Source organism: Protopterus annectens, chromosome 7.part0 (genome assembly GCF_019279795.1).
Source record: "Protopterus annectens isolate FY-2018-M chromosome 7.part0, PAN1.0, whole genome shotgun sequence".
NCBI lineage: Eukaryota > Metazoa > Chordata > Ceratodontiformes > Protopteridae > Protopterus > Protopterus annectens.
In genome coordinates this window covers 1825988809-1826004429 of record NC_056739.1, presented here as the reverse complement: position 1 = coordinate 1826004429, position 15621 = coordinate 1825988809, and positions in this window count along the sequence as shown.

Sequence of the window (15621 nt, the reverse complement as noted above, 5' to 3'; positions counted from 1 at the left end):
TCAAGGCTCCCGAGAGCACCCCAGCACTACCAGGTTATACCTCATACCATGCTTTTTGGCCCCAAAACTTGGACCGAACCACAAAAGGAGGGGGAGTATCAATATTTGTCAAATATGCCCACACCTCCAGGTTGGTGGCACAGCACGAAGCATCAGACACTATCCATGTGCAACTAGCAGTGGGTAAAACTGCCTTCCAGTTTATAGCCTGCTACAGACCACCCTCCCAAATCCAGGAACCCCACTCAGCCTTCCTGAGAACACTGGAAAATATGAAGGTCTCTCCAAATACCATTATATTGGGCGACTTCAACTACCCAAACATAGACTGGGAGCATTACTCTAGCTCCAACACCCTAGCCCAAAGGTTCCTAGAATTTATAAACTCAAATGCTATGGAACAACTTGTTGCCACTCCCACAAGAGGGGAAAACATACTGGACCTGATCATCACCAACATGGGGACTCTATGCTCCAGACCAGAAGTGTATCCCTCACTGGTAAGATCAGACCATAAACTAATCTCACTGGATATTCACATCCCGACCCCACCCCCTGCCCAGAAAACCACAGTGAAAAACTTCTCTAAAGCAAATTTCACACTCCTCAAAACCGAGGTGGAATCCTTCAAATCCCCTGGGCCTGTGGAAAATACGGCCCAGACCGCAGAATCCTTTATAAACACATTCTATGAACACCTTCAGGAATGCATGGATCATGCAATCCAAATAAAACCAGTACCCAATCCTCCAAAGGCAGACGTCCTGTCTGGTGGACCCCAGCCATAAACAAACTATACAATAGAAGGAGGAAGCTACTACATGATAGAGCAAAATCCCAAAAAGGGAAGGCATCTCTGATCAGTATTGGCAAAAAACTACAGGCACTAATAAAATAGTCTAAGGCCAGCTTCGAGAGAAAAATTGCACAGGACACTAAGGATAATCACAAGGCTTTCTTTAGTTATGTTAGGAACCTGGGTGGGAATTCCCAGATATGCTCAGAATTAGTCCAAAATGACAAAAAATACACCGAACCCACAGACATTGCCAACATCCTAGCTGACAGGTTCAGCGCAAACCCCCCCCTCCCCACCAAAAGGGCAAATATGTATCCCAGCAGAGTGCTGCCCCCCTGACATCTCAGATGCTCAGGTAAGAGCTGCCCTCTCCAAAGCAAAAAACACAGCATCAATGGGACCAGACGGTGTCCTGGGCTGTGTCCTACATGAACTCCAAGAAGAGCTAAACCCAAACATAAAACTACTGTTCAATCTCAGCCTTACTACAGGATATGTACCCAAAGAGTGGCATACAGCAACAGTGGTCCCTCTCCACAAAGGTGGTGCCTCAACGTATCCTGGAAACTATCGCCCCATAAGCCTGACTAGCTTGGTCTGCAAAGCTATGGAAAGGATCATCATGGACCTCATAAATAAAGATATTGGGGAACTACAGACACTGGATCCTACCCAGTTTGGCTTTGTTAAGGGCAGATCCTGCCTCTTAAACCTGGTCAATTTCTTTGAAACAGTCACCCAGGCCATTGACGAGGGGAAGGTGGTCCACACAGCCTACCTGGACCTCGCAAAAGCCTTCGATACAATACCCCACTCAGGCATTAGAGATAAGCTCACCAGCTTAAATATAAACCACTATGTCTCTAAATGGGTTGCAAACTGGCATGGTTAGAATTGCTGGAGCCATGTCAGACTCCAAACCAGTTACAAGTGGCACCCCACAAGGCTCAGTCCTGGGACCTCTCTTGTTCGGTATATATTTCGCGGAGGTACAGGCCAACACGTTAGGACTGTGGCTGACCAAGTTTGCAGATGACTGCAAACTGGGTGCCATAATCAACTCTCCAGCTGACACAAGCATCCTCCAAAAGGGCCTCATAGAAACAGACAACTGGTGCCAGAGCCATGGCCTCAAGCTAAGCACCAAAAAGTGTATAGTCATCCCCTCTGGCAAAAACAAAGTGCTCACAAATTACCACATAGGTGGTAATCCATTAAGTACAGAAGAAGTAATTAGGGACCTGGGGACCCAAGTTGATAGCAATCTCTCATTTGACAACCACGTGGCCAAAGTGGTTAGAAAAACCTTTTATATAGCCCACCTAATCATGAAGGGATTCACATCTAGATCAGGGGAGGTCATCATGCCTCTTTACTCATCCCTCATCAGGCACATAATTGAGTACAATGTCCCTTTTGGGATGTACCTTACCAGACACCTGCAGCAACTGGAAAGACCCCAAAAGTACCTCACCAAGAGGATTAAAGGGCTCAAACAGATGCCATATGCTGCCCGGTTAAAGAAACTCCAGCTCTACTCAGTGGCATACCATCTGCTCAGAGGCGATCTGTGCCTGACGTATAAAGCCATGTCCAACCCGGAATTAATGGACATGCTGCACCTCAGAAAATCCAAATCCCATCGAGCTACGCACTCGAGAGACTTGAACCTCAGCACTGAAATAAATAGGACATGCTGGAGGGACAGATTCATAACCCAGAGGCTCCCTTCACTCTGTAATAAATTCCCAGTCCAGGTTAGGCAGAGTCCCTCATTGACTCTCTTCAAGAGGAATCTTGATGAGTGGATGGGAGATCGTAGGTTTACCCCGGGTATCACTTCTGTGTCACTGTTAGACAGTGGCACAGTATACTAACCTCGAAAAAGGGCATAGCAAAATTAATTTAAAATGGGTGGCGAAAGCCAAACGCACTCTGGCTAGGCTTATAAATGCCCTAGGGCAGATAGCCTTGTATGAACCTATGAACCTATGTGCATGTAATTAACTACTTTGGAACACCAATTGGTGGTCAGCATAGCTCATGTTACCGACATTTAACTATAAAAGGATGGCTTGTCACACATTCAAACCATCTGAATATACCAACAGAACATTACAAAGAAGATTGATACACAAACTGAAAAAGATTGAAATAACAGTCAACAACACTTCGGGTTACTAATAAGGTATGTAGAACACTCAGTATGTCTGTGAATGTAGTATGTGTTCTGTAATAATTAAAGTGTACGCAATGTATATAGTGGAAACAGTTATCTTGTAATGATGTATTGTTGAGCATAGTAATGCTTGTAGTATTTATGTGTGTACTGCTGTAGGTCACAAGGCAAACACCTCATACACCACAAGGGATGCTACATAAGGGCTTTGAACCTAACAATTCCTCTCCAGCCGCTGTCAGTGGCAGGGCTAGTCCAACAAGTGCATGCTATAACAGGGGATAGTATATGTTGATATATTTTAACAGTAGGCATATGTATGGGTGTATTACTGAGAATAACATGTCGAAGGTGGGCCTACTGTGCAATTATGATTTGCATTGTGGGATATTGTGCCAATAACTGTGTAATGTACAGTATTGTAGGCAGATATGTATTACATTTTACATAGCATTACTGTTATGTTAGACAAACGTTAGTTATGTCTAATGGCATTTACAATACACAATAACAGGATACGTATGACTTGTAGTCACCTGACAGTTTATAAGCATGATAGCAAAGTAAAATGGAAGAGCTAGTTAACTATCCATGCACATAAGACATGTAATAGATTCATAGGTTCATAGTTTCATAGGTAGGTAGGTACTAGGCTGTCTGCCCAAGGGCATTTATAAGCCTAGCTAGAGTGTGTTGGCTTCTGCCACCCCCTTAGGTTAGTTCCCTGTGCCTCTGAACAGCAGAGCCATTAATTCCCTGCACCTCTGTCCTGCAGAACCACTGCAGTGATCCTTGTGGTACATGTCTGTCTCCCATCCACCCGTCAAGGTTTCCCTTGAAGAGTGCTAGTGAGGGGCCCTGCCTGATGTACATTGGAATCATGTTCCAAAGCATGGGGAGTCTCCGGGTCAGGAGTCTATCCCTCCAGCACATCCGAGTTATCGTTGTAGTTAGGTTTATATCCTTAGAGCATGTGGCTCTCAGGGGCTTTTTGTTTAGGTGGAGCATATCCATCAATACTGGGTTGGACATGGGCCTTGTATGTCAAGCAGAGATCACCTCTGAGTACACGGTATGCAACCGAGTACAGCTGGAGTTTCTTTAGTTGGGCTGCATAGGTCATCTGTTTGAGGTCAGTAATCCTCTTGGTGTGGTACTTTTGTGGTCTTGTTGCAGTTGTCTTGTAAGGTACATCCCAAATGGGGTGTTGTATTATTTAATTCATCTAATAAGTCATGAATAGAGAGGCACAATGGCCTCCTTTGTTCTAGATGCGAACCCTTTTGAGATTAAGGGGGCCACATAGAAGGATATTCTAACCACCTTGGCAATATGGTTATCAAAGGAGAGATAGGTATCTACTTGGGTTCCCAGATCCCTTATTACTTTTTCTGTATGTAGGGGACTACCACCTATGTGGTAGTTCATGGGTAATTAGTTTTATCCAAAGGGGATGACTATGCACTTTTTGGCATTCAGCTTGAGGCCATGATATTGACACCAGGTGTCCGTCTCAGTGAGACCATTCTGGAGGGTGTTTGTATCAGCCTGGGAACCAATTATGGCCCCTAGTTTACTGTAGTCTGCAAACAATTTCAGCCAAAGTCCTCCTTTGCTTGCCTGTACCTCAGAGAAGTATATACCAAACATTAGGGGTCCTAGGACTGAACCCTGGTGGATGCCACTTGTAACTGGTTTACAGTCGGACCTAGGGTATGCAACTCTCACTGTGTAGGTTCTGTCCATGAGCCACTTTGCAAACCATCTCATGACGTAGGGGTTAATGTTCAGGTGGATGGGTATGTCGATAATACCAGAATGGGGAATGGTGTTGAAAGCCTTTGAGAGGTCAAGGTAGGCTGTGTGGACCTCCTTACCCTCATCTAATGCCTTGGTAACTGTCTCAAAGAAGTCCACCAGGTTTAGGAGGCAGGGTCTGCCCTTAACAAAGCCAAACTGGGTGAGGTTAAAGGTTTGGAGGTACCCAATGTCTCTGTGAATGAGATCCATGATGATGTGATCCATAGCCTTGCAGACCAGGCTAGTCAGGCTTATAGAGCAATAGTTCCCATGGTCCTTTGTGCCACCACCTTTGTGGAGTGGTATAACTGTTGCTGTGCACCATTCAGGGGGCACAAAGCCTGATGTGAGGCTATTACTGAACATGGTGCTTAAGTGGGGAGCCCGTTCATTCTGAAGTTCGTGTAAAATGCAACCTGGGATGTTGTCCGGTCCCATGGATGCTGTGCTTTTGGCCTTAGAGAGTGCTGCTTTTACCTGTGTAGTTGTGATTACAGGGACTCTGCATTCTTTCTGTATAGATATGGGCCCTTTAGGAGGTGAGAGGGGGTAAGGTTAGTATGGAACCTATCTGCCAGGATGTTGGCAATATCAATTGGTTCTGTAATTTTTGGTCCTTTGTGCTGTAACTCAGAGAAGATCTGGGTGTTGCCATCGAGATTCTTGACATAGCTATAGAATGCTTTGTGGTTGTCCTTAGAATTAGTGGAGAATTTGATTTCGTAGCTAGCTTTGGAGGATCTTATAAGGGATCTCAGCTTCTTGCTGAGGCTGACCAGGGAGCTCCTTCACTCATGGGATTGTACTCTCTTTTGCAACAGTTTCATCCTTCTGTTGTACAGTTTTTTTATGGCAGGGGACCACCAGATTGGCTTACTTTTTTTGGAGGATAGTGTCTTGGTTCTGTTTGGGATAGCATGATCCATGCACTCGTGTAAGTGCTTATAGAGTGCATTTGTGTAGGATTCAGCAGTTGTAACTGTATTGTCCATCTGCATGGGTGTCATGAAGTTCACCACTTCTGTCTTAAGAAGCATGAAGTTGGATTTGGAGAAATATTTTACTGTGGTTCCCTTAATGGGGGTGGGGGGCGGGATGTGGATATCAAGGGTGATTAGCTTATGGTCAGATCGGAGCAATGAGGAGTTGACTTCAGGTGTGGAACTGATCACTCATGGTGGTAATGACTAGGTCTAGGATATTGTTTCCCCTGGTGGGGGTGTGGATAAGTTGATCCAGGGCATTGGAGTTTATGAATTCCAGAAAGTGTTGAGCTAATGAGTTGGTACACAAGTAGTTTCCCAGTAAATGGTGGAGTAGTTGAAGTCGGCCATTATTAGGGTGTTTGGTTGTACCCTAATATTTTCCAGTACATCAAGAAAAGAGGAGTGGGAACCCTGAGGCATGGTGGGGTATACATAGCATGCTGCAATTTGTATTGCAGTTTTGCCCAGAGGTAGTTGCACTTGGATAATTTCGGATGCATTGTGCTAAGCAACTAGCCTGGAGGTGTAGATATCCTTAATGAATATGAACACACCTCCACCTTTGGTGTTTCGGTCCAGTTTACATGGCCAAAAAGTGTGGTATGAGTTATAGCCTGGTAGTGCAGGGGTGCTCTCTGAAGTCTTGAACCAGGTCTCAGTCACTGCACAGATATCGATGTTCTCCATTTTAAGGAGTGCCTCGAGTGAGTGCATTTTGAGATTTAGACTTCTAGCATTGAGTAGCATTACCCTCAGTTCTTGCTTGCCTCTTCCTGTTATGGTGGTGAATTTGTTATTTGAACCTTGCCTAAAAAAGGCACTATAGGGGCAGCAAGAGCCTTAACCAGTATCCCGAATCCCACGGGCGACAGGTGCAGGCCATCTGTAGCAAAGCATCATGGTCTGTCGACCATGTCATCCCAAGCAGACAGATACTGAATCCCCTTAGAATGACCCCAGAAACTGAGCCAATTGTTGAAGTCATTTTGTCCATGAACTGCGATATCCTTCTGGGCGATGTCAGAATGCTACTCAGGGCGAGGGTAATACCTGCCTGGGCTACAAGATCAGAGAGCTCTTCCATGTCTCTTTTCATGTAGTCCAGGGAGGTACGTCTCAGGTCATTCACACCAACATGGACAATGACAAAGTCATATTTGTACTTGTTGTGGAGTGCCCTGAGTGCGTAGATTATGTGGCAGATCCTTGCACCCAACAGGCAGCTGACAGTAACTTTCTCCTTGTTTAGCATGGTGAGTGGGACATCAGTGTGCCTGACTATAGAGTAACTTATGACTAGTGTGTTGGGTACATTGTTTTGCCGTATTGGCTGTGGTTGAGTGGCACACTGAGTCTGTGGGCTATGTGTCATTTGGGTTGTGTTAAGGGATGGAGGCTGCTTGCGTTTCTGCTTTGGAGGTCTCTATTGCTTAGACAGATTATTATTGAGAGCCTCCGTGAATGTTTCTGTGTTACTTCTTCTTCTTTTGGCTGCTCCCACAGGGGTTGCCACAGCAGATCAACTGTTTCCATGTCTTCATGTCCTCTGCATCTTGCTCTGTCACACCAACCACCTGCATGTCCTCTCTCACCACATCCATAAACCTTATCTTAGGCCTTCCTCTTTTCCTGTTATCTGGCAGCTTCATCCTTAGCATCTTTTTTCCCAATATACTCTGCATCCCTCCTCAGCACATGTCTGAACCAATGCAATCTTGCCTCTCTGGCTTTGTCTCCAAACCTTCCAACCTGGGATGACCCTCTAATATACTTATTCCTAATCCTGTCCATTCTCATCACACCTAGTGCAAATCTTAACATCTTCATCTCTGCCACATCAAGCTCTGACTCCTGCCTTTTTGTCAATGCCACTGTCTCCAACCTATATAACATAGCTGGTCTCACTACCCTTTTGTAGACCTTCCCTTTCACTCTTACTGGTACTCGTCTGTCACAAATCACTCCTGACACTCTTCTCCACCCACTCCATCCTGCCTGTGCTCTCTTCTTCACCTCTCTTCCACACTCACCATTACTCTGAACTGTTGATCCCAAGTATTTAAACTCATCCACCTTCGCCACCTCTACTCCCTGCATCCTCACTATTCCTCTATCCTCCCTCTCATTCACACACATATATTCTGTCTTAGTCTAACTGACCTTCATTCCTCTTCTCTCTTGAGCATATCTCCACCTCTCCAGGGTCTCCTCCACCTGTTCCCTACTCTCACTACAGATCACACTGTCATCTGCAAACATCATAGTCCACGGGGACTCCTGTCTGATCTCATCTGTCAACCTGTCCATCACCATTACAAATAAGAAAGGGGTCAGAGCTAAACCTTGATGTAATCCCGCCTCCACCTTAAATGCATCCATCACTCCCACTGCAGAACTCACTGCTGTCACACTACCCTTGTGCATATCCTATGCCACTCTTACATACTTCTCTGACACTCCCAACTTCCTCATACAATACCACAACTCCTCTCTAGGTACCGTGTCATATGCTTTCTCTGAATCCACAAAGACACAATGCAACTCCTTCTGACATTCTCTGTACTTCTCCATCAACACTTTCAAAGCAAACATCGCAATTCTAGTGCCCTTTCCTGGCATGAAACCATACTGCTGATCACTAATCATCACCTCCCTTCTTAACCTAGCTTCCACTACTCTTGACCATAACTTCATGCTGAGACTGATCCATTTAATCCCTCTGTAGTTGCTACAGTTCTGCACATCACCCTTATTCTTAAAAATCAGTACCAAAGCACTTTTTCTCCATTCCTCAGGCATCCTCTCACTTCCCAAGATTTCATTAAATAATCTAGTTAAAAACTCCACTGCCATTTCACCTAAACACCTCCATGCTTCCACAGGTATGTCATCTGGACCAACAGCCTTTCCGTTCTTCATCCTCTTCATAGCTATCCACTGCACTTCATGATTCGCTATCCGCACATCATCCAACCTTCTCTCTCTCATTCTCTTCATTCATCAGCCCCTCAAAGTACTCTTTCCATCTGCTCAACACACTCTCTTCACTTGTGAGTAAGTTTCCCTCATTATCCTTTATCACCCTTACCTGCTGCACATCTTTACTAGCTTGGTCCCTCTGTCTAGCCTATCGGTACAGGTCCTTTTCTCCCTCTTTAGTGTCCAACCTTTTATGCAACTCGTCAAACGCCTTATCCTTAGCCTTCACCACCTCTCTCTTTGCCATGCACCTCATCTCCTTATACTCTTGTCTACTTTCTTCATTTCTCTGACAATCCCACTTCTTCTTCGCCAACCTCTTTCTCTGTATACTCTCCTGTACTTCTTCATTCCACCACCAGGTCTTGTTACTATGTGTGGATATTGGTGGTGTAGATTTAGTGAGACTATGTGATGAGTGTGGTGTGGTGCAAATGTTTACCTTCTCCATGTGACTGTCAAGTTCAGTCTTGGTTGGAGAGAGCTTTACCTCCAGTTTGGCTAGATAGGTGCATCTCTCACAGGTTGTAGTGTTGGGTGGTAGGAGGAGAGGGTTGTCTGTGTACATGAGGTAATTTCTACATTGCCTCAAGATGCCCAGATTCATCAGATACACAGGAGAGAACATTAGGAGCTGACCCTTGGACATGCCTGAATACAAAAACTATTTTCCTCTAGATAAGTGAGGAAAGTGAATACAAAAGTTGTTTTTTTCTAAGTAAGTGAGAAAAGTATGTAAAACAGCAAGATGTAGCCGATGCCAATAAGGAGATGAAAAGCAAACCCAAATATGTTGAAGTTATATTCTTGTAGCACTGGAACTAACCCAACGAAAAGCCACCACACGTTCCTGCAGCAAAAAACTTCTTTATTGACCTAGGTTTCGTCCATACGAACTTCTTCAGAATACATACTACTGTTTCAACCCAAGATTTTTATACAATATTGCATATTGAATAATTACTTAATTAGTATCCTTGATTTTCAATAATGAATTTTTAAAAGGGAAATGACTCATTCAAGAACATTTCATATCCATTAAAAACCATTATATTTACAAACTTGAACCAACTGTATATATATATATATATATATATGTACTCCAGTGAAAATATATATGTATGTATTTTGTATTAAAAACAACTATGTAAATGTACATTTAATCAACTATGCCTATTCATAAAATAATAAATTAAACTTTACTTTGTACTTACATATATTAAAACACATTTATCTATGTAACATATATAATATATATAATGTTATGTTAAAATTAAAAAAAAATATATATATATGTAATTTATGTGATTTATGTATATAATCCCTCATCCGACTGTGTCTCATATATTTATATTTTATATATATATATGGATTTTTAACAGTATACTAAAGGTATGATAATATGGTATAATATAATATAAAATGCATAATACCAAAAATACAATTAAAATGAACCAAACATATTTTAAATAATAATGCTGACAAGTATTACTTTGTTTACTATTATTGTATGGTATATAATATGTATGTTATATATAGTCCAATTAGTATATAGTCAAATTTAATATAACCCACACTTTCAAAATTAAAAATAATAATTGATTAATAATAACTAAATAATATAACTTTAATCAATTTTGTATATGGAACTAATTTATAAAAATAATAAATATATGATGGATGTATATATATATGTATATTCTTTTGTTATTATTTGTATACATCATCTATTTGCCATAAACTCTATTCAATTTCAATAATGGCATGATAGTCATGTATTCATTTATGCCCGGTGGAATACATGAATTCAGACTTATCTGCCATTTTAATTCCTCCATGTCCAAATGATACATAGTTATCTTTCCTTGTGGGTCATATTTAATTTGATTAATGACCATAAATTTAAATTTGTGGTCATTATTTTCAATGATATGTCTCGCTAAAGCATTAGTACTCTTATGATGTTGTATATCCAAAAGGTGTTCTTTAATCCGCTCTCTAAATTGCCTTTTTGTTTTCCCAACATAGAAGGCTTTACATTGTTGACACAAAGCTATATATACTACATTTGTTGTTAAACAATTGTAATGCCCATATATTCTAATTTTACAGCCATTGATCATTGTTTCTGTACCTGAACAATATATGTGACTACATGTGCTACATGTTCCACATTTAAAGTTACCTTTACTTCTGTTGTTATATTTGTCAGTCTTTCCTTTATTTTCTAATATATTTTTGAAAGATGACTCTTTTTGTATACAAATTTTATTGGACCTTGAAAAAGTTGTCTCCCAATTGTATCATTCACAAAGAAATCCCAATTTTTCTTTATTATGCTCTCTATCTCTCTAAAACAATCATTATAATTAATAATATACAATGGAACGTTATTATAATAATCTTTCTCTAATATTCCTTTGCTACCCAATGTTAATTTATTTAAGGAACCAGTTTTTAATATTGCGGTATATATTCCATTTTGTCTTTTATTTTTTACTTCATTGTATATTTTAACACAAAACTGTTCTGGATATCCTCTATTCATAAATAGTTGCATAATATATTTTAATTCTTCTATGAAATCCTGCTCTTCACTTACCATTCTGGCTGCCCTGACCATCTGCCCTTTAATAATAGCTTTTTTCTGATGGTCAGGGTGCCAGCTATTAAAATGCAAGTATGCATTAGAAAAAGTGGGCTTTCTATGTATTTGTGTTTTTAAAATATTTGTTTCTTTGTTGTATATTATATCTACGTCCAAATAATTAATTTTTTCATCATGAACATGATGTGTGAATCTTAGAAATTTTACTGTAGTATTTATATACTCTAAAAAAGTTTTTAACATATCTTTATCTTGGTCCCAGATGATAAATATATCATCTAAATATCTAGTATACATTACAAGATGTTTACGGAAATCTGATTGAAACAAATAATTATGTTCCCAATAGCTCATTATTAGGTTTGCATACATGGGGGCACATGGTGCCCCCATGGCTACCCTATTTACTTGCTGGTAATAACTTCCTTCAAAATATATATAATTGTTATTTAGGACAATTTCCATCAAATTTATAAAAGTATTGATTTGTTCTTGTTCATATAAATGTGTCTCAAACAATTGTTCTTCTAGCCATATAAGGCCAATATCATGAGGAATTGTTGTAAATAGGTTTACAACATCAATTGTTACAAAAGTATATTCATTTTTCATATCTATTTCTTTTAGTTTACTCAAAAAGTCCCATGAGTCTTTTGTTATATAACTAAAACATTTCATACTCTCCTTGAAGAAATAATCCAAATATTGACTTATGTTACATGTTATACTTCTATTCCCATCTACAATAGGTCGAAATTCCAAATTGTTGAGGCCTTTGTGTATTTTTGGTATTCCGAAGATACCACTAATTACTGGGTACTCATTCTGTAAATATTCATGTTCATACTCAGTGATTTCCCCTTGGTATAACATATCATCTAACATTCCTTCTATTCTTCTAAAAGCTATGTTTACTTGATTTTTACTTATTTCAACATATGTGTCACTTAGTAACATATTGGTCATATAGGAACTATAATCGCTATAATCTAATATGACTATACCATTACCCTTATCTGGCCTCATAATTCTTAATTGTAAGTCATTATTGATATCTTTAAGTAATATTTCTTCTGTTTTAGTCATATTAAAATGTCTATTATGCTTATATTTTTTGTAAAACGTTCTTATATCATATTCACTTCTCTTTTCAAAGTTCGCTATCTCATCGTTCATGGGTGGATTGAATAAACTAGATTTTGTAAAAATCTTTTGTTGTTTGCTTTGATCATCAATTTTATTATTAAAATATGCTTTTAAGTTCAATTTGCGTGAAAACAACTTTAGATCCAATATAGATTCCACTATATTGCCTTTTTTGCAGGGAACATAATTAAACCCTTTGGAAAATAAATCAGCGTGTTGCACTGTTATGTTCTTTGAAGAATAATTATACACTTTAAAATCATGTTTTGTGTTCATTACTATGTTTGGATTACTTAAAAAAACATAATCATTAACATCAGGTACTATATCTACATTAGAATACATATCTATACTTGTAATTTGTGATCGTATACAATTGTCGTTGTTGACCAAGTAATGGTCTGGATTACAATCTATATAAAAATTGACTTCATTGCTATAACATTCTTCATTTTCATATACTAACTTGTCAGCACTTACAATTCCCACATTGTTTGTTCCACTACTAAACTCACTTTCATTGTATTGGTATATACTTAATTCTAGTAATGCATCATCATTCATGTTATCATAACCGTCCTGCTTCCCTTTGGATATTAAATTATTACTGTTATGCAATTCACATATATTATTATAAACAAATGTTACATCCACTACAGGGTTAGAAATGCTAGAAGAAGACGCCAGTGTTGTACAGAGTTCTACATGTTCAACGGAACCAATATTTAAATCTAGGCATGGCGTACTCACGTTAATGATGTTATTGTCCAACTTTTGCGGTTGTTGAATGTCAAAAAGTCCAAAAAGACTGTGTGCCGCTGTATTGATACCCGCCTGTACCACAACATCTGTGGTTACATTTTCCGTTTCCTGCCTGCTGTAAGTCCCAAAAAAGTCTGTTTTGGTCTGGCACCTTTTTTATCAAAATCATGTTCGTTATTAAACTCGTGTTGGTTCCTCAGCCGATTGGAACGCCTAACACCTTCTTCCATGCTGTCTTCGCCCTCATTGCGAGTATTCTCGTCGTCTCCCTCAAACGGCGGATTGACGTCATCTGCAACTGCCAAAAAGTTCTCTGTGTGTGGATCACCATGGTGTTGACCTTTTGAACTACCAGATTTTGGATATGCTTGATGTTGCGCATATCTTTGTATGTCACATTGGATTTTAACACTTTTCTTTTGAAATAAAATATCACAACTGTTTGTAACATCTGATATAATATGCGTGTACTGGTCATATGCATGTTCAAAGAGAAGGTCTTTTGAGATATTCTGATTTAATTCTTCCAATTGAATTAATAATTCTTCAATTTTTATACTGTTGTATTTCACCATTATTTCCATCAGCCGGATACCACAATTATCAAACAAATCATGTAGTTCTTTTAACATACTGACATTTTGTTCACAGCCATTTGGATATCTCCAAAGCCGTAAACCTTTGGGAATAATTCCCAATTCTATGTTACGTGTCAGATAACAGTTCTCTAATTGTGTCCGTTTCAATTTAAACAGTTTTTTCTCAAATGTTCTTAACATTTCTTGCATTGGTTGTGGTTCATGTATCACTTCTACTGTTGAACGTTGTGGAGTGCTACCACTTTGAAAACTGAAAGCAGTAGTTTTCCAACAAGTTATATCTCTAACAGTTCTTTCTTTACCACATATATCAGGATTACCTTGCGTTGTTGCATTTGGTGGCGTGGGTTGTGTGAGGGGTAAGCCCAAACTTTCCCCTGATTGTATTAATTCCACCGCTTCTTTAGTAAGTATTTTTTGTATAAGAACCGAATGTTCTTTTAAGGTTTCACATATTTGCTGTAACATACTCCCGACATCCACCGAACCACTCTCGCTCGCCATAAAAACTAGTAACCAAAAAATACTGCAACCTGTTGTAAAACAGCAAGATGTAGCCGATGCCAATAAGGAGATGAAAAGCAAACCCAAATATGTTGAAGTTATATTCTTGTAGCACTGGAACTAACCCAACGAAAAGCCACCACACGTTCCTGCAGCAAAAACTTCTTTATTGACCTAGGTTTCGTCCATACGAACTTCTTCAGAATACATACTACTGTTTCAACCCAAGATTTTTATACAGTATTGTATATTGAATAATTACTTAATTAGTATCCTTGATTTTCAATAATGAATTCTTAAAAGGGAAATGACTCATTCAAGAACATTTCATATCCATTAAAAACCATTATATTTACAAACTTGAACCAACTGTATATATATATGTACTCCAGTGAAAATATATATGTATGTATTTTGTATTAAAAACAACTATGTAAATGTACATTTAATCAACTATACCTATTCATAAAATAATAAATTAAACTTTACTTTGTACTTACATATATTAAAACACATTTATCTATGTAACATATATAATATATATAATGTTATGTTAAAATTAAAAAAAATATATATATATATATGTAATTTATGTGATTTATGTATATAATCCCTCATCCGACTGTGTCTCATATATTTTATATATATATATATGGATTTTTAACAGTATACTAAAGGTATGATAATATGGTATAATATAATATAAAATGCATAATACCAAAAATACAATTAAAATGAACCAAACATATTTTAAATAATAATGCTGACAAGTATTACTTTGTTTACTATTATTGTATGGTATATAATATGTATGTTATATATAGTCCAATTAGTATATAGTCAAATTTAATATAACCCACACTTTCAAAATTAAAAATAATAATTGATTAATAATAACTAAATAATATAACTTTAACTGTCTCCAACCTATATAACATAGCTGGTCTCACTACCCTTTTGTAGACCTTCCCTTTCACTCTTACTGGTACTCGTCTGTCACAAATCACTCCTGACACTCTTCTCCACCCACTCCATCCTGCCTGTGCTCTCTTCTTCACCTCTCTTCCACACTCACCATTACTCTGAACTGTTGATCCCAAGTATTTAAACTCATCCACCTTCACCACCTCTACTCCCTGCATCCTCACTATTCCTCTATCCTCCCTCTCATTCACACACATATATTCTGTCTTAGTCTTACTGACCTTCATTCCTCTTCTCTCTAGAGCATATCTCCACCTCTCCAGGGTCTCCTCCAC